Genomic DNA, 25,001 nt, shown 5'->3' on the forward strand with positions numbered 1-25,001 from the left:
GTATCATCTAAGATGTAGTAATATTTTTGGAATTATATTCGTGTTAAATGTATTCTGCCAGTGTCCTGATCATGGAATTCCAATGCAGTTGATGGGAATGTTGCTTGAAGAAGGATGGTGGGAGACAGGAGTTTATTATACAATAGAATCATGGAATCACTAAGTTGGATAATTCTTGCATATAGCTTTAATGAGCAGTCCTGCCCAATATCTGCCAATTTCTACAGACCAGTACTGCATTTACCTAAAGGCTCATTTGAATTATTCCTAACTAGGAAAAAAAACCACAAAAAAAACCACCCCAAAACAAACAAACAAACAAAAAACCAACCAACCAAACAAAAAAAACCCCCAAAAAACAAAAACAAAAAACCCCAACAACTTATAACTAAGGATAGATTTACTGAAAAATTACTTTAACTCATCAAGTACCTGAAAATGCTTTGAATATCTCCACATCCTGCTGTTTAGGTCCAGGACTTCATTCTACTGCATATATGCATTTGTATGGAGTTAATTTATTTGTCTTGCTGAAATTTTATTCTATATATGGAATACTAGTTTGGGAGTATGGACTGTGGTATTTCTTCTTTGGATGCATATATATACATACATACATACGTACATATATATATATATATATCCTACACTACAAGTTTACAAAGGAAATTACACTCTAAACGAAATAAAGTTGCCTGAAGAGTGCAAAAACTCATGTTCATGTCTCTGTCATACACCCCAAGTGAATACAAGAATTCAGAGCAATAGAAGACTGCTATCTGCAGCAGAATAGCTGAAACTTTCACAGATGAAATGATGAGACACTCAAAATCATTTGCAAAAACTGATACTGCAGATTGGTGAATCTAGGACTGCATTCAGTATCACTTTCTGAGTATACATATGCAAATATGTCACCTCCAAACCCTGACCTTGCAAATACGTGCCCTTCACCATTTCAAGGGGGAGTGCACAAATACATGACACTCTGTGTTCTGAAAATAATTCCTTCCACTTTCTGAAGTGTTTATTCATTCCTATTTTCCTTCACTTCTGACAGGTGTTAAACTAAATCCACTTGCATCTCTTTGAGAGAAATAGGACAAGTTATTGATGCTGTACTCTACCTATTACAGATTATATGAAATGAAAGTAGAAGCCAAGGCGGGTGTCTGAAGCAGTATTTTAAGCTTCACAGATTTAACAACTCTTGATTTGGAAAACACACGTGCAGGCAGAAGAAAACTATTGACATCAAATATACTTTATAGCAGGAAAGAGTGAATCAGCTTTGGAGCTGATCTCCCTGGTGAGAATATGTTACCATCGTCGCTCAGAAGACACCTGTTTCCTCCTGGTACCTCTGGGTTTTTTGCCATACAGTCTGTAGCAACCAGAATTTTAATTTTTTTTTTCTACTTTTTCGGTTAGCAGTTGTTCTTAGATTTTTTCTTTATTTTTTTTTTTTTTTCCTCTTGTAAGCCTGGACTGATTTCTGGGTACCTGAAAGCTTATGCAAATATGGAAAATGAGGAGTGGGAGGGAGGCAGTGCTTTATAAGGAGATATAGACAGGATTTGCATTTACGTGTGTGTGTGTGTCTCTGTGTGCCTTCCAAGGCCAAGAAAGAAACTAGAAGGAAAGTTGTAAGGACTGTAATATTCTGGAGTGTCTAGGTACAGATCATTTAGATATACATGACGTGAGATTATGAAAACTGTCCTCAAAGGTTAAGGTGCTGAGGCATACAAACATTTACCTAGACCTACAACTTCAGATAAAACTCTCAGTATGATAGGTGGAACAATACAGCTCTGAGTAATAAGAAATTCCTTATTCACACCTAGCAGGAAAATAGATACATAGTCCAGCCTTCGTACTCACCATGTCTTTGCCCTTTACAAGAAATGGTTTGCTGTGAGCACCGGAGTGGAATGATGTCACTTTGGAACAGATACACTGGGATCTCTCTGCATTCAACACATCTGACGTGAGGTGAGGTCTCAAGAAAGGGATGATTTGGGACATTGCTTAATCCATTTTGTTTGGCTGAACAGACATCAGACCCCTGAGATGCTTCCACCTGAAACATTTTGACCTTTCAATGTTGAAGCTGAACAGTTGCTCCCTCCATGGGAATTACGGAAGAAGCTGGGAGTGAATTCCTATATGGGGACTGCTTTTTTCTTGAAATTCAACTGTACTTATTGAAGGAATAAACTGTAGAGAACTACTCCCTTCCTTGCTAGTTTGTTACCATTTGCCTTATGAATGATTATATCTGTTGTATTTCAATAATAGACCTAGACCTTCAGCAGCAGTAAAATTTAAACCAAAATTTTGCCAAAATGCCTAAATGGTTATAGACTCCTGCAGGGTTTTTCACAACAATTTAACATGGTGTTCACATTTTTTCATTGTAAGGGTGTGGCACTTTAGTGGATGAGCCAAACATCTTGAACTGACATGCTTGAGAACCTAAATTACTACAACAAAATAGGGAAATTCTGCAACAAGACATGCAAAATTATTTCCTTCTCCTGTTTTGACAGAGAATTCCAGGTGAGAAAGACAACCACTTATGTATCATTCTTCCAACATAATTTGTCTCTCAAGCTTATTTCTTCACACAAGACAGTTTCTTCCTGTATTGTTGTGATGCTGTATGCCCCTTTTGAAGTCTACTTTCAGAAGCTTTTTCAAGAAACCTTATCTATCTCCACTATTTCCATGGCTTTTTCCTTCCAGCCAGTGCTGTTCCTCATCTTGCCCTAAAAGTGAATTTGCCTTGCTCTTCAAGCAGCCCACAAAACACAGGAAAGAATCAATTTCTGTTTTACAAACAGGGCATTGGAAGTACAGTAAGATTAAGTGAGGAAAAAAAAAGTAACTTACCCATGATTTTACATGAAGGCACTAACAGACACAGAACATTTCTGAAGCTGCAAATTAGCAGCCTTAGCTATATGGACTCATATGCGTCTTAAGTTCCATGAGAAATCACATGAAAGTAAATCTAATTTAAATATGTATAGCAAAGTGACACTAATTGCAGAGCATTTCTGTTGCCTTACAAAACATCCAGATCTTGCAATGAACTTCAAGCAAGTAAGAGACTTGTTCTGTGTCAATAACTCTTAAAAATTCACTAACAGTTTTATAGTCATTGTTGTGTTTTTAAATCATAGGCCTGACTTCAGATGTCAAGTCAATATGTGAGGTTTTTTTTAGTGAAAGCTTCTAGGCATGCTGCTTGCAAAAATTAACCAGAAAACAGATACCAACAGAAGCCACAAACATCATTAATGAGAAGTCTCATTAGTCAAACTATTAAGCCTGTGATTTTAGAGAGATTACACAGCAACACTTGGGGCAGATGATACTGCTTTTGAATACTGAAGAAGCAGAGCTTTTATTTTTGTATCTGGAAGTTGAGGATATATGAGTTGTAAGTTTCTTTACCGATGCAACCAAACCCAAATCAAACAAACAAACAAAAAAACTTAATGGGTTTTCAACACCTTTGGATCTCTAATTTAGAAGGCTTTTGTCTTGTGTCATTTTCCCTTCTATGGAAGTAAAGCGTAGGTAATTATTTATATGGCTTTTAATAATGCAAATAGGATTCAATTACAATTCCATTTTTTTCTTATCAAAACTGAAATTATAAAATCAGGCATAGACCATCATGAGTGGACCTAAAACAAATCATGTGAAACTGCCAAAATATAATGAAGGAAAAACTATGCAAATTTTAATAATCTTACAAAGAAATGAGATAAAAAATAAGACTAGGAAGTACTTTTTGGATCAGGATTTGGAAGACCCTGAAGGTGGAGGTGGGGTTTGTGTTTGGCCAATTTGCAGTACTCAGCCCTGTGTCTGGATTCAGCTTTCCAAAGTTTCCACAAGAGGAGGTGTGGAGAAAGGAGAGAAGTTGGATTCAAAGTCTTTGGGTCTTGGCCTATCTCTTGTGCTAGCAATTAATGAAAATGCCAGGATAGCTAAAGCATACTCTGAAATGTTGAGCCAGCAAGATATTTGAGTATTGGAGAAATCTTTCTTTCTTAGTAAGAGGGTTTTGAATATCAAAACAATAGTGAAGATGCCCCATGGATGGAACACTCACTCAGTCATAATATGTTTTCTGAGCAAAAGGCACAGACTGCTTACCCCCAAGTTGGCCAATTTAATAAAGATTAGCAATGCAGACAAACAGCAAGGATTATAGTACAAAACACTTAATGATATATTTGAAAGCTGGAATTGTTCTTGTGACAATTACAGAGATAGAGGAGATACAAGGGTCAGTGTTGAGGAAAAAAATCTTCAGGTTAGGGCACAAAACAGAATTTAAAATAGAGAAAATAAAGAATATTACGAATCATGAGAGTAAATGATCGGATTTTGAAACAGCAGAGTGCTCAAATGGCTGCAACATAGACATAGGAGTGGAAAAAGGTATTCAGTGAAATATTTGAAACGTATGTTTTTTGTTTATGTTTCTTGCAAATACTTGAGAGAACAACTCCTACCTGTACACAATTGTGGCCATGAATGCACTATTATGTTGTAACAAAAATGCATTTTTAAGCAACCAGTAAAATAGTGGAAGAGATTATAATGCTAATAACTAGGAGGCTATCAGGTTCCATCTTAAATTTCTCAGCACTGCAGCTTACTATGCAAAGAGTAGCAGTTTCTACTTGATGGATTAAACAGTTGTGAAATGGTAGAAATACAGGAATCAGTGAAACAAGACAGATAGTATTTTCCTTTCAAGCAAGGCAGAAAATATTCTCACAATCAGAGAAACAGGGGAAAAAAAACAATATAATTTTTATTTCTTGGGTTTACAACTGGTAGGATCTGGTGACCTTCTAGTTTGAATTCATGACAGTTGGAAACTCAAAATTTAAATGCATATGTGGATCAAATATATCACAGAAAAATTATTAAAATACATTTAAAGAATGATTGTGGCTGGTAGATTTATCTGACTAGCTTGTACTGAACCAGGCGTGTGAGTAGATAATAGAATCCTAAGGTGCTAATGCTTCTCTTATTCAAGGAAGAAATCAGGAATAATGTAAAGGAACTCAGTGGGGTCTTTTGGAAACTAAAACAGGTGAAAATTGAAGTAAAATCCAAATTTTTATTTATAATTTGTTTTATCATGTAATGTGTGCTCATAGAATCTGAAATTCAAAAATAAAAGCCTTTCATGTAGTAGTTGGAGATAAAGGCTCTAAGTATGCAAATACTAAGCACTGAAGAAAACTATGAGTAAGAGAATTGAGAAAAAAACTAGAGTAAGAAAATTAAACCTTCCCTCTGAGAAAGATGTGATTTTCCACTCAAATCAATTGGTGCAAACTGATCAATATATACTATCAGGATGTATTAAAGGACATACTGAGAGGACAGCAGATAATGCTGCATGGATAACCAAACAGGACTTTTTTGGCTGGGGTTACTCAAAGTCAGAAATCAGATGCTTTAGTTCTGCAGCACTTTAATTTATATTAACTTTGCCAGCATGTCATGGAGCAGTTGATCTCTAACTGTATTTCAGACTAGATTTAGAGCCATCATTTATTTACACAGTGTGTCAAAACCTGCTGTGCCACCATTTTTACATGGGAGAAGCAGATAAGACTGAGTTCTGAACCCTTCTGTAATTCAGAGCTTTACATTCTGTAATTCAGACTGTTTACCAGACAAATTCCCATGAGGATCTACTCTTTTCAGGTATCTTATTGCATCATGCATGTTCTAATTAAAATAATTATGAGAAATGTAAGACAATGAAAGGATTTCCTTTATCCATACAAGAGAAGCTTAAAGTCCCATAAGCGTTGTATGTCACAAATTCTCTGACATATTTTTCCAGTGTCTTTTTAGCTACCTCACTTGACAGTTTATTACAGACTGGCCTTTATTTTTGCAACGTCTTCTATCTCGTCTGAAGTCGTAGCTATAACAAAGATATCTTCATATATATCTTTAAATAAAACCTCTCAGAGCAGTCATAATAGTTTGTTTGCAACCAGATGCCATTTGTTTTATTTAAGCATTTTATCCACTGAAATGTATATTATATTTCATGCATACTTCTTTTCAAAGGCTAGTCCTTTGGGATGCATCATCTCTCCTATACTTAACTTATAAAGACTTTCATGGTGCTATCTTAATGCAGTTTTGGGTTAACCTTCTTTCTTATTTGCATTCTAATTGATAAAATTTGCTTTTATATATTTTTGACATTAACAGTTGTTCTGACCGCTTAGGTTTGTAATTCTATTTGTCTGCATAACATCATTGAAGATGATGTGAAATATTTGTGTGCTGTACTGTGTCTTTGTGAAGTGAAAGTAGAAGAGGGCTACTGATTGGAAACCTTTGTTCTGAAAAAAAAAAAAAAAAAAAAAGGCTTTTGATATAATAAGAAAGAATTGTATTTAAATCATGAAAAACTATGAAGATTACCTAAGCAATCCTAATTCCTTACTGTGGTTTTAGATCATTGTTTATATGTTAAGATTTACATTTCCCTGCTACATATTACTTCTTTCTTCTCCTCACTTCTCTCCTGGCTTTGACCAAGTATATTGTCTTGAACTTCTGTCAAAGTTTGGAGTAAGAGATAAAGCAATATGAGCATGTTTGTGTTATAGGTCTACATTGTATCTTTGTGAACAGAGACAGCAGTTTGGTTTCTTTTTTTGTAGTGTTTTAACATGTATGAGCACAGATCTTCATGACATGGAGAGAGAAAATGCCATTCACTGCATTGTAGAATACTGTCAGTTTTTCAGTAGCTTCTATGAGGTCATCAACAATTCAAAAACTAATGCAGGTAGGGTGGAAGAAGCTAGAGATTAAGTAAGAGCTTTCATACTGTCAGAGCTATACAATTTATGCTTAATAGAGTTATTATAATATAGATTTCTTTATCTGTATGAAATACATCAAAGGTTCAGCTTTCTAAAATCTATATGAAGGTGGAAATATATATGCTAATTAAAAACCTCTTAACTGGTGGGCAGAAGAAAACTGCTCAGAAATGGGGTGCAACAGCAGTGGGTAAGGTTAGACACTTAGAGTTTTGTAGAATCACATAGCAGGAGAGGCTGCAACACCAGGAATTTTACATGTCTTAGATATGCTTCCTTCAGTCCCATCTATAATTATTAGGCTTTACATTTCTAAGTCCTTTCTATCCAATAGAGCTTTGTTTCCACTGGCTGACAGGCAGTCTTTACTTGGAATCTTTAAAATGCAGGTAGGGAAGCGAGCTGTATGCCGTTAATTCTGTTGTGCCCTTCCTGAGACATCCACCTCGGGGACAAAGTTGCCACATACCAATGAGGAGTGCCTGGTGAGTACAGTGCATGTGCCAGGATCACTGTGCCATGTGTCTAACTAACTACAAATTGGCCAGTTTCTTTAGTGTGACAATAAACAGGGGTTTTACAATTTAAAAGTATTTATCACATGGGTTTATTTTCTTAGAAGAAAATTCTTCTGAGCATATGCCCACATATCATGAACTTTGTGTTTGAAGAAATGCTGCTCAGGGCTACTTTAATTAAATAAATATGATTACCTATTATTTCATGTCCAAGAAGGTAAAGCCTACTGTTCCATCCCCTATAGTGATTGGATGTGGTGGGATAAAATAAAACCAGTTAATTTTATGTGCGTACAACATGAAGATATAGTTTTGAGCCTTCTTCCTCCATCTTGTTAAGGGGCATCCAGAGCTTCCTTAAGGAAATCCAAGGATAGCATTTTAGCATTTTATAAAACACTAGTCACATTACTGGTTTGAATTTTCTCAGCCTAGGCTTTTTATACCCCTCTCCTGAACTATGAATATAGCAGTATCTCCACCACTTAAACTGTGAGAGACAGGGCTGACTTCAGGATCCCTTATGTATTTTAAAGTTTTAAAAAGAATTTAAAAGGAGCTCTCTACCACATAATAAAAAATAGCAGTTCACTCTGGCCTGACAAACAGCCTAGTGATTCCAGTAAGAATGGAGTGTTGTTAAGGGCAAAGTCAAGCTCTGCAGCTGAGTTTCAGTACTTGAGGAAAAAGGCATCCTTTTCCAGCTATATTTTTCTTCCGCTCATTGTATGTTTTCTTTTATTCTTCTGGGGAACACTGAGTATGAATGTTTTACTATGGCATCACCATGTAACATGTGGACTGTGCTGCCACTGTTCCACAAATCACTAGGCTGCACTGCACAGCAGAGAGCTTGCCATTTCTCCAATTTGTGTACTACTGCACTCCACATCAAAAAATCTTACATGTTGTTTAAGGCCATTGGCAATTTAAGTGAAGATTCATAGGGGAGAAATAATTATGAGTTTAAGTGAACAGTATATATTTGGATTCCTAATAATATTTTGTACAAAGTTTTAACACTTTTATTTCCTATCTCTTAATATTTTTTTTCTGTTTCCATTACAATGGGCATTTTTCAAGCAATGGTTATAAATGAATCTATGGTTCAGGAATATGCATCGTGTTTCAAAGAATCCTTTTTTGATCCTGAGTAAGAACAAGACATAAGAGTATGTCAAGGATAATCAACTAAAACCAGCAGTCTGGGTAATTTTGAGCTGTTCTTCATCTCACTGGTCTGATGAAGACAACACAGGAGGTAGAGCAGTACAGAGACAAAGGATTCACTTGCATGTAGCTGGCAACCAGAGAAAAATACATCTTGTAATAAATAGTGCCAGATTTTCCAGCACTAGACACACAATTACTGGCTTCTGCATCACAAGATTTTTGAAGTGCCTTGTATAATTAAAAAATTCTCATGGTTTTTTTTTTGAAAATGCATGAATGCATGCTCCCTCAATGTGTGTGTGTGTCATCACTGGCTGTGATTTATCCTGCTCCTTCCTGTATCATGACTGGAGCAACTAATACTGTTTCAGGGAATATAATAAGACTTATTTCCCAAAAAGGTCCTAAGTCAAATATATAAGGCACATTAGTAGTCAATAACATGTATTTTATGACCCAGAGGATTTGCAAATATATATTAATGGAGCACTTTTGCAAAAAGTGGATTTGTCAAGAGGTGGTGGCCTGTGTTCGCACAGTTTGTTTTTCACATTGACGTAACCTGTCTACATAAAAGCCTGTATAGGAGATAACTGAGCTCTTCTGAATACCCACTGAACAGCATTGGGATCAGACTTGATATGCTTTCTAAACTCCTGCTAAGCATTTCCAGTTATAAGCTTCTTTGGGAAGAATGTCTCATCTTTGAAATACAGCCCCACAAAAAATGAAAAAGTAGCTGCCTTCATAAACAGGATCATCCAGGCATTTGCATGACAACAGACTTAAAACCACAACAACTAGTAATCTGCAGACCAAATCATCAGTATTTTTAGTGCCATCAAGCCAGCGTATTAAACTCTGTGGGCAGAACAGTTTAAACCCAGACAGAATATTTAATCTATGCCTGTAAGAAACCACATTCCTCATTGACAGTGAGGGGCCCAGAGAATGGGGCACAGTTGAGGCAAGGAGTCATTATGGGGATTGCTTTCATGGTTTTTACAGTATTTCTTGTACTGTTATGTAGAAATTACTGTTGAAACTAACTCCCTGAAATGTTATTGCAAGCTCTGTGTCATACATACTGCTCACACTTTAGGCAGGATCACTTTTTTTAAAGGAGTAGTTTATTTGTATAAATTTTGAATGATGAAATCACTGCAGTTTGTCTTGCACTCCCTCATTCCCAAAATGGTCTCAAGACAGGCCACTAGAAGCCAGTCAGGGATGAATCCTGCACCTCTGCATGCAGGCATATAAATGCAGGTATATTAAGTGTCTGCCAGAAGAAAGTGCAAGAATTTGATGAAGGTGATAGACTGATTTAGTACTCAGATTAGCAACTGATTGCTGCAGAAAGGCCAGTAGTGCAGTAGCCCTATTTAGACTATGCCTGAAAGTCCAGACAGGCCTAGCAGCCACATCAGAAACAACTTCGGATGTAAGGGAGAAAAACTAACAGATCAGCCAAGAATGAACCCCCAAAATTCTATTGTACATAAAGAAAAACTCACCCCTCCAAAAAGCATGTTGGCCAAGTCCACCACCCCCCTGCAAATGTCCCCTTGGCACCCCAGGAAAGGCCAGGGCTGTCCCAGAGTAAAAATTAGATCTTCTCCAGATCAGAGAGCTGAAAGACAGCAAGTAGTAGAAGAAATATCCCCACCACAGAAATGTGAAAATAACTATATTAATTTAATTTTACACAACTGCGATATTTACTCCCAGCTGTTTGAAATGAGTAGTAAGCTGTTGTACTAGCCTGGGTGGCTTTGTCTATTAGGGCATCACATTTGTTTCTCCAGGTGAAAAGAGCAAAGGTGCTCAAGTTACAAAATAGACAGTTAAACTGCTATAACAGGTTCCTTAATGAGCTTTTTTCTCCCATCATTGTCCTTTCTCAAAGAATTCAAGAATCCAGAGGAGGTGGTGAAGCATCCTGAAAATGACATATGTCCCCTTCTCTGAGGGAGAAGCAAAAATAACACTGAGGGCATGTAATTTTCAATGGCAATTTTAGGTACTCAGAGTAGCCTGTGTTTCACATGGATGCTGCTTTCTAAGCAGCGCTGAGCAACACAAATGTCACATGGTCCTCTGGTATTTATTAACATGCCTCTCATTGCATTGTCAGGTTAACAGCTGTGTTTTTAATTAAAGGATTGCTTCTGAGAATAACAATGAGAAGAAGTACTATGTGCCACTTTACTATCCTTTCAACATCAGCTATTCCCTTCTGTTCATGAAACTTCTCAGCATCCAGGGAAAAAATAACTTTGTTAGATTCTCAGTATAGCACTACAAAATGCACGTCTTTAACTGGGTGGCACTTGAATTTAATTTGCTTTTAAAAAACAAATAAGCAAAGTGGTCACATGAAGTCATACCAATAGAAGTGAAAGAACTTATTTAGATGTTCTTCAAACTTACTCCAAGTATGTACAGGACAGATAGTAAAAGTCTCATTATTTAGCAAAATAGTGCTAATCATTGCTGTAATGTGCACTAGGCTAGATTTTGCCTTCAAATGAACCTAAATTAAGTCAAGAGGAAAAGGCACACAGCATAGAGATTTGGCTTCAAAATACAAGGATAGAGTTACAGAATTATAGACTAGTTTGGGTTGAGAGGGAAGATCATCTAGTTCTGTAGGGGATTGGAACTAGATCTGGTTCTACCCAACCTGGCCTTCAACATCTCTGGGGATGAGACATCCACAACAGCTCCCCAGTCAACATGTTCCAGCACCACACCACCTTCACAGCAAAGACTTTCTTCCTAATCTAATTTAAACCTACTGTCTTTCAATTTTAACCCATTCCTCCTTGTCCTGTCACTACATGCTCTTGGAAATAGTCTTGCCTCATCTGTCCTGGAAATTCATTTCAGGTATTGGACAATTACTTAATTCCAAAGCCTTCTCTTTTTCATCTGAGCAATTACAATTCTATCAGCCCCAATAATGAGAAAATTACTTCCTTCACTGGAGATTTCTCCCTCTGGTGGTCTCCTCTGGACATGCTCCTGTCCTGGAGCCCCAGAGCTGATGCAGCACTGCAGGTGGGGTCTCACAGAGTAGAGCAGAGGGGCAGAATCCCTTCCCTCCCCTGCTGCCCACACTGCTCTGGATGCAGCCCAGGGCACATTTGGCTTTCTGGGCTGTGGGTGCCCATGGCTGGGTCATGTCCAGCCTCTCCTCCCCCAGCACCTCCAAATCCTTCTGGGCCAGGCTGCTCTGATCTGTTCATCCCCCAGTCTGTGCTGGTGCTGGGGATTGCCCCAACCCAGCTGCAGCAACTTGTATTCAGTCTTGGTAAGCCTCCTGACCATGGGCTCACTTCTTCAGCGTGTCCAGGTCCCCCTGGATGGCATACCATCCTTCAGGTGTGGCAACAGCATCATTCAGCTTGGTGTCACCAGCAAATCTGCTGAAGGTTCAAATTCATGCTCAATCCTTCTGTCTGTGTCATTAATGAAAATATTAAATAACATTGGACCAAATATAGAACCCGAGACCACTTGTCTCTGATGGCCATTGGGACTCCAAGGCATTATCACTGCCCTCTGGATGCAATTGTCCAACCAATTCCTAACCGACCAACCTATTGCATCTGTAGTTCTTCCCTTACCCACTGATGTAATCACTGCATCACAGAAAGCCAATGGGTTGGTGAGTCAGGACCTTGCTGAAGGCATGCTGACTATCTTGAATCACCTCCCTGTCCTCCAAGTGCCTTAGCATAGCTTCTATTCCATGATCTTCTCAGGCACAAAGGTCAGGCTGACAGGGCTGTAGCTCCCAGGATCATCCTTTCCTCCCTTTGTGAAGATGGGTAAAATATTTTCCTTTTTTCAGTCCCCTGAGATTCTGCCTGACTGCCAAGACTTTTCAAATACCATCAAAAGAGTCTTGGCAACTGCATCAAGGAACTTCCTCAGAACTCTGGGAAGCAGCTCATCAGGTTCCATAGACTTGTGAAATTCAAATGCCTCAGGTGGTCAAGAACCTGGTAATTTATTTAAAATTGGGAACACTTTGATTCCCCAGTCCCATCCTGCTGGCCATCCTCTTGAGAGGAAGCTGCCACTGAAAACCAGCAAAAAATTTGTGAGTACCTGAGCCTTCTCCTGATTAATTGTTAATTGTTCACAGGATTACTTGTCAGAGGGAACACACCTTCTGTTTGAACTTCTTTTTCTGATCAACATATTTGCAGAAGCCCTTGTGATTCTTTGTGTCCCTTGCCATGTTCAGTTCCAGTTTTTCTTTGGCCTTCCTATTCACCTCCCTATGCAATGGTGGCTTATGTCTATACCTTCCCTATGCCATCTGTCCTTTTTTCCAGTCTCTCTGCTTTTGCTGCTCTTCCTTCACTTTGACCAGCAGTTCCCTACTCAGTCATGCTGTCTCCTGCCCTCCTTGCTCATCTTCTTGCTCCTGAGGATTTCCAGCTCTTGTGCTCTATGGAAGATTTCCCTACAGATCTGTCAGCTCTGTTCTGCTCCCTTGTCCCTAAGGGTGGGTTCCCAGGGGATCCCACAATCTCTCTGAAGAGCTGGAAGTCTGCCTTCCTAAAGTTCAGGGCCCAGCCTTTACTCTTTACCTGACCTATATTCCTCAAGTCAGCCCACTCCATCAGTGTGTGATCATTGCAGCCCAGGCTACCTCTAACACTGACATCCCTGATTAGCTCACTTACATTGGTGACTATCTATCGTATTGCATTTCCTCTGGTAGGCTTTTCTATCACTTAGGAAGTTATCCCCCACACATTCCAGGAGTCTCCTACAGCTTGCTGTGCTGCTTTTCCAGCAGATGCTGGGGTGGTTGAAGTCCCCCAGCAGGACAAGACCTGCATGCACTTGAATCTGAGAAGCGATTTTCCTGCTTAGACACTCTCTGTGGAAGACTGAAGAGTTTGAAAATGTTTGTAGAATCAGGAGCAGTCTTCCTCACAGACTCTTTTTCAGCTCTGATGGCTTACATACTGCAATTCACTTAAGACCTGAGGCACTGCATACCAAATGCTCTCTGGAGCAGAGCACTTTTTCATTCTTTGCTGGCACTGCCAAGCACACAGACTGCAAGTTTACAGATTGTAGGCATTGACTGCAAACAAAAATTATACTGGTCTGGTTTTGTTTGAAATTTCTCAAAATGTCAGTTACAAAGGCATTATTTCAAAACATTCATCTTAATAGAAACAAACAGGAGACATGCATACTGACTGTCTAAACAACTTGACATTGAACAGTATGAGAAAAAAAGTGAAAATATCATCCAAACAAAATTTTAAATATAAAGAATTTCCCTGTCTTTAGTCATATCCAAGTCACCAATTGTATTGATTTATGACTGCCACATACAGCACTGTAAATCAGAATTGCAATTTTTTTTTTGAATACAGCTTTTAAGTGAACATCCTTTTTCAATGCCTGCCGGTTTTACTCTCTTATAGCCATACAAAAAAATGTCCAAAACGAGACTCTCTGTATTATTTTCTCTTTTTGACAACGTTTCACAGATTATGTCACTGGTCTTCTAAAAAAAAAAAAAAAAAAAAAAAAAAAAAGAAAGAAAAAAAATGTTTTATCATTAAATGGTTTTTATTATGCTACTTATACCTTTTACTGTGTCTCAAGTTATAGAGATTTCATAACAATTTTTTTACAGATACAGTAGAGTTCAGGAGGTTGAGAAGGTAACAGAGTGGCAGCTGAGGGAGAATGTGAAGAGGAGAAAAACAAAGGCAGACAATAAAGCATGGACCCACTGACCTTTCACTACCCCTTGCCCCCTGAGTGACCCAGGCTGGTTCTCTGCCTCCTCTTCCCTCCTCCAGAAACCATTCAGCTGATTACCTCTCATGAGATAGTCAAATTTTTCTGACCTAAGACTGATAAAAAAGTCATCCTGCCTTTACCCCTGAGGGATGGGACGGTGGGAGGATAGGGTTTTGTGTTTGCTTCTCAGAAGTCTGGAGCTAGCTCTGGAAATAGTAATAAAATTTATAAAACACCAGTACAATGCCTGCATTCCTGCATATTTGAAAGAGAGGGAAAAACATGTGAAAAGTAAGAGGTTTGACTCTCCAGGCCCTCCATATGTGGAATTTCCATCCACATCAGCTGGAGTTCAGTATATAAAAGGCTCACAGGAGCAAATCCAAAAGGGCATGTAAAAACAGTAGATTTTTTTTTTCATTTGAAACCTGAAGCATTTCGCTTATTTCTCGAAATAGCTACCCTGAAAGCTTCTGTAATTCTGTGATTCAACTTAGTCAAAATAGTTGCCAGAGAACTAGGAATCCAGAAATGTCATTTGATTTAAATTAATCACTTGTGCTCCACTCCTCCCCCCTGCCCAATTCAACATCCCTTTTTTCTACCCCTGCTGCATAAAAATTCCTCCAAAGAGAGAATGTAAACTGCTTTTTTGAAGATGGTAGAGATTTCTATTATACCACAATGTGATCATTTATTAACCAAGAAAAACAAAGTTTGTACAAAAAGTAATATAATATATGATAGAAACTCTAAAACCCATTAAGACAAATTTAGAAAACCTAAACTTGTGGATTCAAAGTACAATTGTGTAGTATCACCCAAAATAGTTAGGCACTCTAGCAGCCATGGACACAAAATTTATCTACTTATAGGAAAATGAAAAAATTCTTCCAGTAAACTTGTTTACAATTTTATAAGATTAGAATGTGATGTGCAACACATACTAAGTATAAAATATTGGCCACTGTACTGTAGTATATTGGCAGTATACTGCTTCTGATTTATTTTGACAGAGTTTTAAGGCTCAAAGAAATGCATATTACAGAGCTAGCACAGAGAAACAGTATCTGAATAATGAGTTCTTTGAACTAATGTTTTCAGTTGTTTTTGGAGAACTAACAGCAGGCACTATGAGGTTTCACGTATTATATGCAACTGTTAAAACAAAAAAAATCTAAATATAATACAGCAAAACATAACATAAAATAACATCCTTTTATAAATGCCACTATAATGCTGGGGCAGGGGAAAATGCATATATTGATATCTGGAAATTTTTCTGTAAGAAAACACAGTAATATATCAACTAAAAATATCTTCACCAGAAATGTTGTATACAGTCATGTACCAGTAATGACCAGCTGAAACTTTGGTTCTGCTAGCTTATCCCACAGTCCAGTCAGCAGGTCGGACTGCTAAAATTCTGCCTTGAGGAAATTTCTGCCATCCACACCTGAGCATTGAAGACTGTAGGTTTGATAAAGCCTGACTCCAGACAGCCCCACCACAGGCACTGGCCTGGAATGGAGGCTTCTTTCTTGCCCAAGAGTGACCCACAGGTTTCTGTCAACAGCTTCCTTAGCAGACCAAGGTCGAAAAAAAAAGATAGGTAGAAAAGGTTTGGAGTTTCTTGAGCATGTTCTAATTACCTCACCACATAATTCTGAAGAGCAGTGAAGTAAGACATGTTGCTGAGGGAAAAGACTATGGTCTAATAATTTTGCAAATAGCTCTCCATTGATTAACTATTTTGTGGATACCACTTACTTCATTGTGACACATCATCTCTAAAATAAATGTCACATACAAGACATACTGTAATATTTGGGAAGTTAACCTATGACTGTGAATAAGTAAAATCCGGCATTTTTTGCCCACACATGGTTCTGTAAAATTATAAATATAAAACAGCATCCACTCTGCTCTTACATACAGCCTTAATAGATTATGAAAGATTAAGTGTCATGAATATTTCTTAGTTTATGTCTGCTTTGAAGTGCCTTTTATCACTTGAGATACAGAAGTGTTTGTCTTTTGAGGAAGATGAATATGGTTTTCTCTGACATATTATGACCAACTTATATCTGTCACATAGGGAAATGTTATATTCATTTCTCCAGGTAATCCATTCACATTCACAAGTCTTAAGTTCTCTAAGGAGTGTCAAAAATCCAGATAATTCTTCTGCAGGCAGGTTTTTATGTTTGCTCCCCTTCTTCAGTTTATGTGTTTAAAAAGACATTAATTCAGGTCATTTTTTTCACATTTATGTTAGTTCAGTCATTATTTAAGATCATGTTTTTTTCTTGAAAATACTGTAACAGATTTGGTGTGCTTTCTTCCATACAAGTTGCATCTACTTTAGTCATTGTCTATCCTGACATCAAGCTCCACTGACAAAAATGTCAAAAATGATTGAGCTGCAGGATATTCAGAAATCACATTAGAGCTTGGTATCATGTATCTGATAATTTACCTATACAAGAAAAAGCAGCAAATGCTGTCCCAACAAAAGACTGTTTTCCATTTCTTTTTGAAGAAATTAAATTCATATAATTTCTCTGCATTAAAATGTTAGCATCTTTTTGTGTTTGCTGAAGTCATAATACTACTCAGTTCTGCAGCAGTTATAATGTTTGTTTTAAAATGTCAGTGCTATGTACCTAAACACTTTTCAAAAAGATAAGTTAATTCAACGTGCATTTAAATATAACTCAGATGCATAGGAAAAACAATTTTAAAATAAGCATACTGTACCTGAGAAGCACAGCAGATTTGTGCTCACATATTATAAAGGCATACAGTTTCCGCAGCCCCAAATCCTAAAAAGCAGCTCACAGAGAAGTATTGTGTAATTCTGAACTTCACTTGTCATCAGTTAAACATGATCCTACTGAAAATTTCTGAACTGTGCCCAACATTTCTGCAACAGCTAGGCTGATGTAGACTTTTCATTACCCTATATTTCTCACCAATTCTTGAAGAAAAAGCTAGAAAAAAGCAATTATGTGCTCAGAGGAGACTCAAGTGTTACATGTCATGTAAGGGAGAATTAATAATACAGGGCAAAAAAGGATTAGACCTTGCCAGCCAGGGGATGCACAGCTTTTGGTAAAAGTACAAAATTTCAACTAAACATTTATCTGCCAGAGATGACACTCATATCATCATAGAATCATTTTTAGTGGAAAAGACATTTAAGATCATCAAGATTAAGCCCAACCGTTAGACCAGCAGTGCCAAGTCCACCATTAAGCCATGACACCATGCCACATCTATGTGTCATTTAAATGGGAGGTGTTTTCAATGCCTGATCCCCACCTCAGTGAAAATATTTTTCCCAGTATTCAATCTAACCTCCTTTGGCACAGTTTGAGGCTGTTTCCTCTGTCCTATTACTTTTTACTTGGTAGAAAAGACTAACCACTATAACCTTCTGTTAGATGGTGGTAGAGAGCAATAAAGTCTGCCTTGTGCTAAACCTCTGCTAATTCACTTAACCACTTCTTAAGAGAGATGTGTGCTCCAGACCACCACTCTTGCCCTTCTCTGGACAAGTTCCAACATCTCAGTGGCTTTCTTGGAGTAAGAAGCCCAAAAGTAAACACAGTATTTGACGTGTGGCCTCTAACCAGTGCTGAGTACAGAGGGACAATCACTGCCCTGGTCCTGCTGGCCACAAGATTTCTGGACAGGGATGCCCACTGTCCTTTTTGGACATCTGAGCATGTACTAGTTCATGTTTGGCCAGCTGTTCACCAGCACCCCCTGGTCCTTTACTGTAAGCATCTTTCCTGACACTACTCTCCAGCAAAATACTATAGGAATGCCCTTAAACCCCATGTCTTAACAATTTTATTAAACTGCCAAGAAAAAAAGTCTCAAAAAATACGTCTGAACAGACTTGTAATGGATATACAGATAGAACAACACAGTGGTGCACTGAGTGGCTTCAGAGATCCTATGTGTTGTACTTTCACTTAAGGCTGGGAAACCTTTTCTTATAGAGCTGGTTTTTGCCTCAGCAAAGCCAAAACCAACTGGTAAGTTGCATGCCTAGGTAATGCTTTACTGCTTCTCTTCTGTACCTTTTCCCCATGTCCACATCCTGTCAGTGTATTGAATTTTGTCATTGTAGCTCTGTCACAACTATTCTGCTCAGACAAATTGATCTCTTAATACATCTGCATACTGGGGCAGAATATGCCTGCACTTGTAGGATGCTGTCCCGCAAGCATTCCTGAGTTCCTTTCTATGGGAATCCAATTCAATACTTCCAAAGCATGTCCAGATCTGCTCCCTTTGAGTAAAGGATCCATATACTGCTATTTGCTTTCCTCACCCACAATGGGATCTACTCCTTCATGTCTGCTACAACCAAAGCCCCATGACATCCTTGCACATTTTTCTGTGTTTCTGGGCATCAAATTCAGGTCACCCTGACAGGTCACCTTGCCTACAGTCTGTGACCAATCTTCAGGTTAATTAAAAAACATTTTGCTGACTCTCTCTCACCCCAACCAGGAGGTCCATAGCATATCTCCATCACCAGGTCACCTTTACTGTGCCTGAAGGTCTTCTGGAGCTATATTCAGATTAGCTTGTGAAGAGAGTCTTCTCCTGGAAGTCTGGCATGCAAACACAGCACTATGTTTTTATACTGATTTGTTCATTAGTGTGTTTGGTATTTTGACTGAGACTCCTTTTATAACTGTTTTCTCCTTTTAATAAATGTTATTTTAAGAAAACTCTTCAGTTGTGGATTATTGCTGTCATCAAGCTGGATAACGTGGAAAAGGGCTCTTGACACTAACACAGACTCATAAAGAGGACAGTAGTTATAAAGGGAGACTAAAACCTGCATTTTACTGGAAAAATTACTGGTTATTCAGAGAGCCAGGTAAAAGAAGATCAGATAATAGAGGTGGACAGAAAGAGATGTCAGTGAGAGTGCACATTGGGAAAAGGAAGCCAAGCCCTACACTTCTTCTGATGTCTTACCAGCACAGCTCATCAAATGACAGATCAGCATGTGAAGAAAGATGAACCAAAATTACCCCAAAAGGGTCAAGACAGTACAATATGAGAATCTTCTGTCTTTTGATATCACCTATTGTCTTGCCTTGACATCTCCAAAGGACAGGAAAAGTATCTCCAGACTTGGGGACTTTCTTCCTAAAGAAAAGGATCATCACTTCAGCTGTTATTTTAAAACATTTTTTCTTTGATATTATCTTGCTTTTCTAGAATCAAAGTAGAAATGTGGATTCCTGTTTAAATTAAAGAGAAAGCAATTTATCTCTATGAGCGAATAAAAAACACCATGAGAATTGGGCATGTAGCCAGGTTTTTCTCTACAACACAAAACACCTGTGGACCTTTCAGGATGTAAGTGAAACAGCCTGGAGAAATTAGTAAAAGTGGGTTCCAGGAAGAACTGGGGAGTTGATACAGCTAGCCACCATGAAATAAGAGAGAGAGTTCATTTACAAGGGTCTTACAGGTATGAGATGCTAAAGTCTTGCACAAATGCTGGTTGGTTCATTAACCTTTATACCATGCAAGCAGTAGCATAACCAGTAGCAGTTAGCTGGTACTTGTCCCGCAGCACAGCTTTCTTCCCATTAAATACTTCCTGTCTTTTCCTAAAATAAACATTAACATTACGAAGAATTAAAAAAAAACCAAAACAAACAAACAAACCCCAAGCCACTTATTTCAAACCGTATGTGTGTACGTACTTTTTATCTTTAAAAATTCTGTATGGTATTTCCTATAATGATTTACTTTAGGTAAGAAATAGTCTTACTCACTGGAACATGAGAATGCACTGAGTGAAGAGATTAGAAGCCATATTTGAGCAGGCTAATAAATAATTATGGGTAAAATATCAAGTTACAGGGGCATTTACTTTCAGTACAGAAGGGCAAAAGTTTACAGAACACTTATTTATCTGCCAGTCATATTATCCTTTTTGTGAAGCGTGATCCACAGAAATACCCCACTAGCTGCAGGTACATGTAACATGGATCACAGCTGATGTTCCCTTTATTTTATATTGATTAGGTTTTGGGATAATTTTTTTCCCTCTTTTAATATCAGGAAGTTATTGTACTCTTTTAGTGACTCACTAACAACTGTTAAATAAATTGCTTTCAAATGTGACTAAGATAATTTTAAAATCAAAAAATCAAAACAGATCCTTGCACTGAATTTTAAAAACTACTTGAATGGAATTTTGAGTTAGGCTATAATAACAAAACACCACATACAATATCTTAGAAATGAATCTGGCAGTTCCAAATTATAAACTGTCATTTATTAGTCAAATTTTTCTTCTAAAACAGTACAGACTTCACAAGGGTATATTTTTCGAATGTACATTTAATCATGCAGAATATCAAATCAGAATATCATCAGTCCATTTGCAATAAAATATTGCACACACATGCATGTGCATTTTTTTGCCTATCTTTACATTCATAATATGATTCTTTTTTAAGTCAATTTTTTAAAAGTCTTCCTAGACATACAGTACTTTCTTAGCAGATTTTTTTTTCCTGTAGAAATGTATTAAAAATTATCTGGACCAAAACAAAGGTCTTCTTCACTGTCCTGCCTCTGAAAGACAGCCAATAGTGGCTGTCTAGAAGAGAAGATAAACACAGGAACAAATTTAAGTGTGCATGTTCCTTATCCAAGCATGCTGCAAATATGATTAGTACTCATAATTAATACAGATTATGAATATCTTAATTTCTCAGTGCCATGTAACTCTCCTTGTTTTCCTCATCAACACAAAATTAAAACACAATAAAATTGTACTCAAGCAGTGTTTTTTAAAGACCATATCTGAGTTAAAAAACAGACACTGAGCTTAGTCGATAACTCAAATTTGGGAGTTTTTGAAGAGAGATCAGAAAATAGGTCATTTTCTAGTTGGAACATATCTAGTATGGACATGATCGACTAATTTATTTTGATTCCAAATCAGAGATTCCTGATATTTTTTGTCTGATATTCTCCTCACTGCTTCTCTATATTTTTTTTTCTCTATATTTTTAATTTATTCCTTCATGTTACAACCAGGAAGGCTTCTCAAAGTGCCTGTGCAAAAGTCAGTAATAATTTACAAACACAAAATTTGAAATGAAAAGAAAAATAACTTTCACAGTTTATATTAGACATTAGATATTTGACGGGGTTTCATTTTAATATAGTTTTGAAAGAACTACAGATCTTGCTTCTCAGCATAAAGCAAAGAGTTGAAAACTTCCAGTCACTGTGTATCATTATGCATAAGGGAAAGCAATTACTAAGTGACTCTTTCAAACCTGTCTGTATAAGGGCTGAGTTTAACCTAAGTTTTAGGGGAAAATGAATAGATTGGATTTTAAGTGGTCTGAGCCTCCAAGAAAATAACTGTAAAAGAAAAATTCAAGACTGAACTATCAAATATATTAATCAGTCTACACATATATACAAGATTGCATCAGCTGAACAATGGATCTTGTTCCTGATCCTTAATTACTGCCTGCTCCAAAAACAAAAGCTACAATTGAGGATTGCTTGTTAGGAGACAAAACACAGCATTCTTATTAATCAAAAGAGGTTTATGTTAGATAATAGAAAATGGTTCTTCATCTAGAGGGTGTTTGGGCACTGGAGCGGACTCCCCAGGGAATTGGTCACAGCACCAGCCTGTCTGAATTCAAGAATTTGGACAGTGTTCTCAGGACCTTGGTGTGACTCTTGGGGCATCCTGTGCAGGGTCAGGGGTTAGACTTGATTTTTGTGTGTCCCTTCACACTTAGTTTATTCTATGATTCTGTCATTCTATGACTCTTAACTGGTCTTTGTTTACACTGAAATGAACACATCATTACAGAGAACGTTCAAGAAGTTTAGCGCTTAACCAAGTTACACCATACTAACATTAAATCCACCTTACCCCAACAGAATCTTCCTTTCAAAACTGATGTCCACCAGCTCTGAGTGGGATATAGTGTTAAATGCCAAAGTAATTTGAGACTTTTGCACAGCCTAGAGTATGTAGCAGGATTGTACAATTTACAGTAGCGACTACATCATGCTCCCTTTTCTGAACTCCTTTTCTGCTTTTGTATGACATGACAATGTACTTCAATATTGTAAGTGACCGGTGAATCCTACCTACCAATGAAACCCTTGAGGTTTAGTCTTTTGAGATGTCTGTATGAATATTGAATTATATGCTGAGAATAAACACCAAGAATCACCATCAAAATTCAGAGGGCAAGAAGCAGTTGCAGAGATTCTCATATTTTCAAGTATAAATTGCATTTTCCAAGCAGGGTAGAAAATGAGTAGCAACAAGTTTCAAAACTAGATAGAAGGTAGGAAGGTTTTGCTAGGTTTCTTTCAATTAAAAATTCATTAGCAAACATACTTCTCAATAGTGAGATTTGCTACTCTAAAAGTATCATTGCTAGTCTCTTAAAATCTGTGTATACAGAGTGTATGTCCTAATTTTTAAGAATAATTTAGTATTACTGAACAGTAACACACAACACAGGGAACAAAAAACCCCCAAACCAACCATGACACAAGTATAAAGATATTCTCTGCCATATAGCTTTTGCCTGAAGAGAGAATGGATCAAGTCTTGTCTTCTTAATTCCAAACAAAACAATCTTGAACACATAATCATCCACTAAAATCTCAGAAACAGAGGACAGGAATGGTCTTGTTTGCCTTGTTATGTTCTTTGACTTTTCTCCAAATATGAAAAGGTTTTTTCCAAGAGGATCAACAGAAATACAGGCCAAGTTTAATATTACGTAAAATATAACATGCAGATTGTACAATATGAGAAAGGCCCTAAGCCATTATTCTGGACATAAGGGTAGCATTTCTTATTTTTCATATGATGTACTACATCAAACCATATAATCTTTCCATCAAATAATCTCCAGGTTTTGTTTCTACAAATAGTAAAAAGTTTTCCCATCTTCTTTTGAGAGAAGTCAAAATATTTTGTCTTGTCAATTCAAGACTCCTGAGCAACAGAACCAGAAGAGGTTGAATTCTCACACAGAACACAAAGGTTTCTTTAGGCAGGGTGAAATGGTAGGCATGTATAAGAACTGAAGGTATAATTATTTAGGATCAAAAGAAGTAAGGGCAGAGGCAATGAAGACAACACTGTCTGTTGGGAGGGTGCTTCCACCTGATGTCTTCTAGCACATGACCATTCTGTGGATTTTTTTTTTCATTAAATATTTCTGTTCCATTGCCAAAAATTATATGGGATGAGCTTGACAAATCAAGTGATTTTTCTAGACCCTGCTTCCAAATGTGTGCTAACTCTATGCTTTGAATATCCAAGATCAGGAAAAAAAAATCAGTCAGAATGCTCATTACCTGACCATAAGGAAAGCCTTCAACCATAACATATATATTGTAAGAAGTGGAAAGATTATTTCTGTTGAATCAGATAATCTCTAGCAGATATTGCTTTGCTTATAAGTTTCAGTTATTCCTGACTTCCTTTTTTTTTTTTTTTTTTTTTTTTTTTTTTAATAGATACTCATTTAAAATGTACATATGTTGCTTACTTGTTGCAGGAAAATGAATAACCAGAAAATTAAAGAGACCTTTGTTGTTACCTGTTTCAACAACAGTGCAGGAGTAGTTCTTTACATGACCTTGGGGTTTGATTTCAAGTGTGATTGCATTTATTTGAAACATATGAACAAAGTCCCATTATGACTGAGGTCCTTTAAGAGCTTTCCAACTACAGAGAGGATAATGGGTGGGTATGTTCTGATGCATATATGAATTTAGGTACTTTAACAGCATCTTTATGTGTAAATCTATGCACACTATGCAGTTTTTTTCCAAACTATTGATGAGGAAGTATTTTCTGCTCTCTGGAAAATATCCTTTTCTTTCTACACCAAAATATCTGTCTTTTTTAGGTATAAACTTGAATTGCTCTTTTTAAATGGGACGTGCTTACTTCTCTCCTTCTACATTCTTGCTTCTCTACTTGCTCTATTCCTTTCTTCACAGTCAAACTGAACAATCCTATCACATGCTAAGCACCAAAACTTTGTGAACTTCCAGCAGACCTACCTACCACACACCTCCCACCAGCCCCCGAAATTAAAAAAATTGTATCTCCCAAATGTGACGGCACTGGAATTATTTTATGGTAGCAAAGGTGTGTCCACAGGGTATTCATAAATACACCAATATTATATACAGCTTGCATGAATAAATGCACTATAATATATAGCTTGAATGTGTGAGGAATTCCATTGGTCTCTAATTCCCCTGGGAAAGGGAGGGGAAGATGGTATTTTACACATGTAAGGTATTGCTGTACCATTTCCTTTGGTGCCAGATGCTAATATGTTGTGCTTACAGAATGACTAAAAGGTAGCAACTAAAACTTTTAGAACACTGAGAAAAAAAAAAGTTTCTTTGAAAGGTTAAACATAAGTACTACAGCTATACTTTCTCTAGACCCAAAAGGTGTGCTACCACTGCCTCAGCAGAAATAATTTCTTTCGTTATTTCAAAGTGTATATTTATGGTCCCTCTCACCTCTGCTACATTATGCCATTTGTTGTCTTATCTA

At 37.3% G+C, this 25,001-nt stretch overlaps 1 protein-coding gene and 1 long non-coding RNA gene across 4 annotated transcripts in view; one reads left to right on the forward strand and one right to left on the reverse strand.

Annotated features, from left to right (window-relative positions):
- ADAMTSL1 (ADAMTS like 1) overlaps nucleotides 1-25,001 on the reverse strand; it is a 394,686-nt gene that overhangs the window by 192,329 nt on the left and 177,356 nt on the right. The window lies entirely within an intron of this gene.
- Nucleotides 1,270-14,602, forward strand: LOC306814423. Its single transcript, XR_013777167.1, has 3 exons — nucleotides 1,270-1,357; nucleotides 2,425-2,562; nucleotides 14,265-14,602. It is a non-coding gene; the product is annotated as an uncharacterized lncRNA (long non-coding RNA).

The sequence above is a fragment of the Erithacus rubecula genome, assembly GCF_903797595.1.
Source record: "Erithacus rubecula genome assembly, chromosome: Z".
Classification (NCBI taxonomy): Eukaryota; Metazoa; Chordata; class Aves; order Passeriformes; family Muscicapidae; genus Erithacus; species Erithacus rubecula.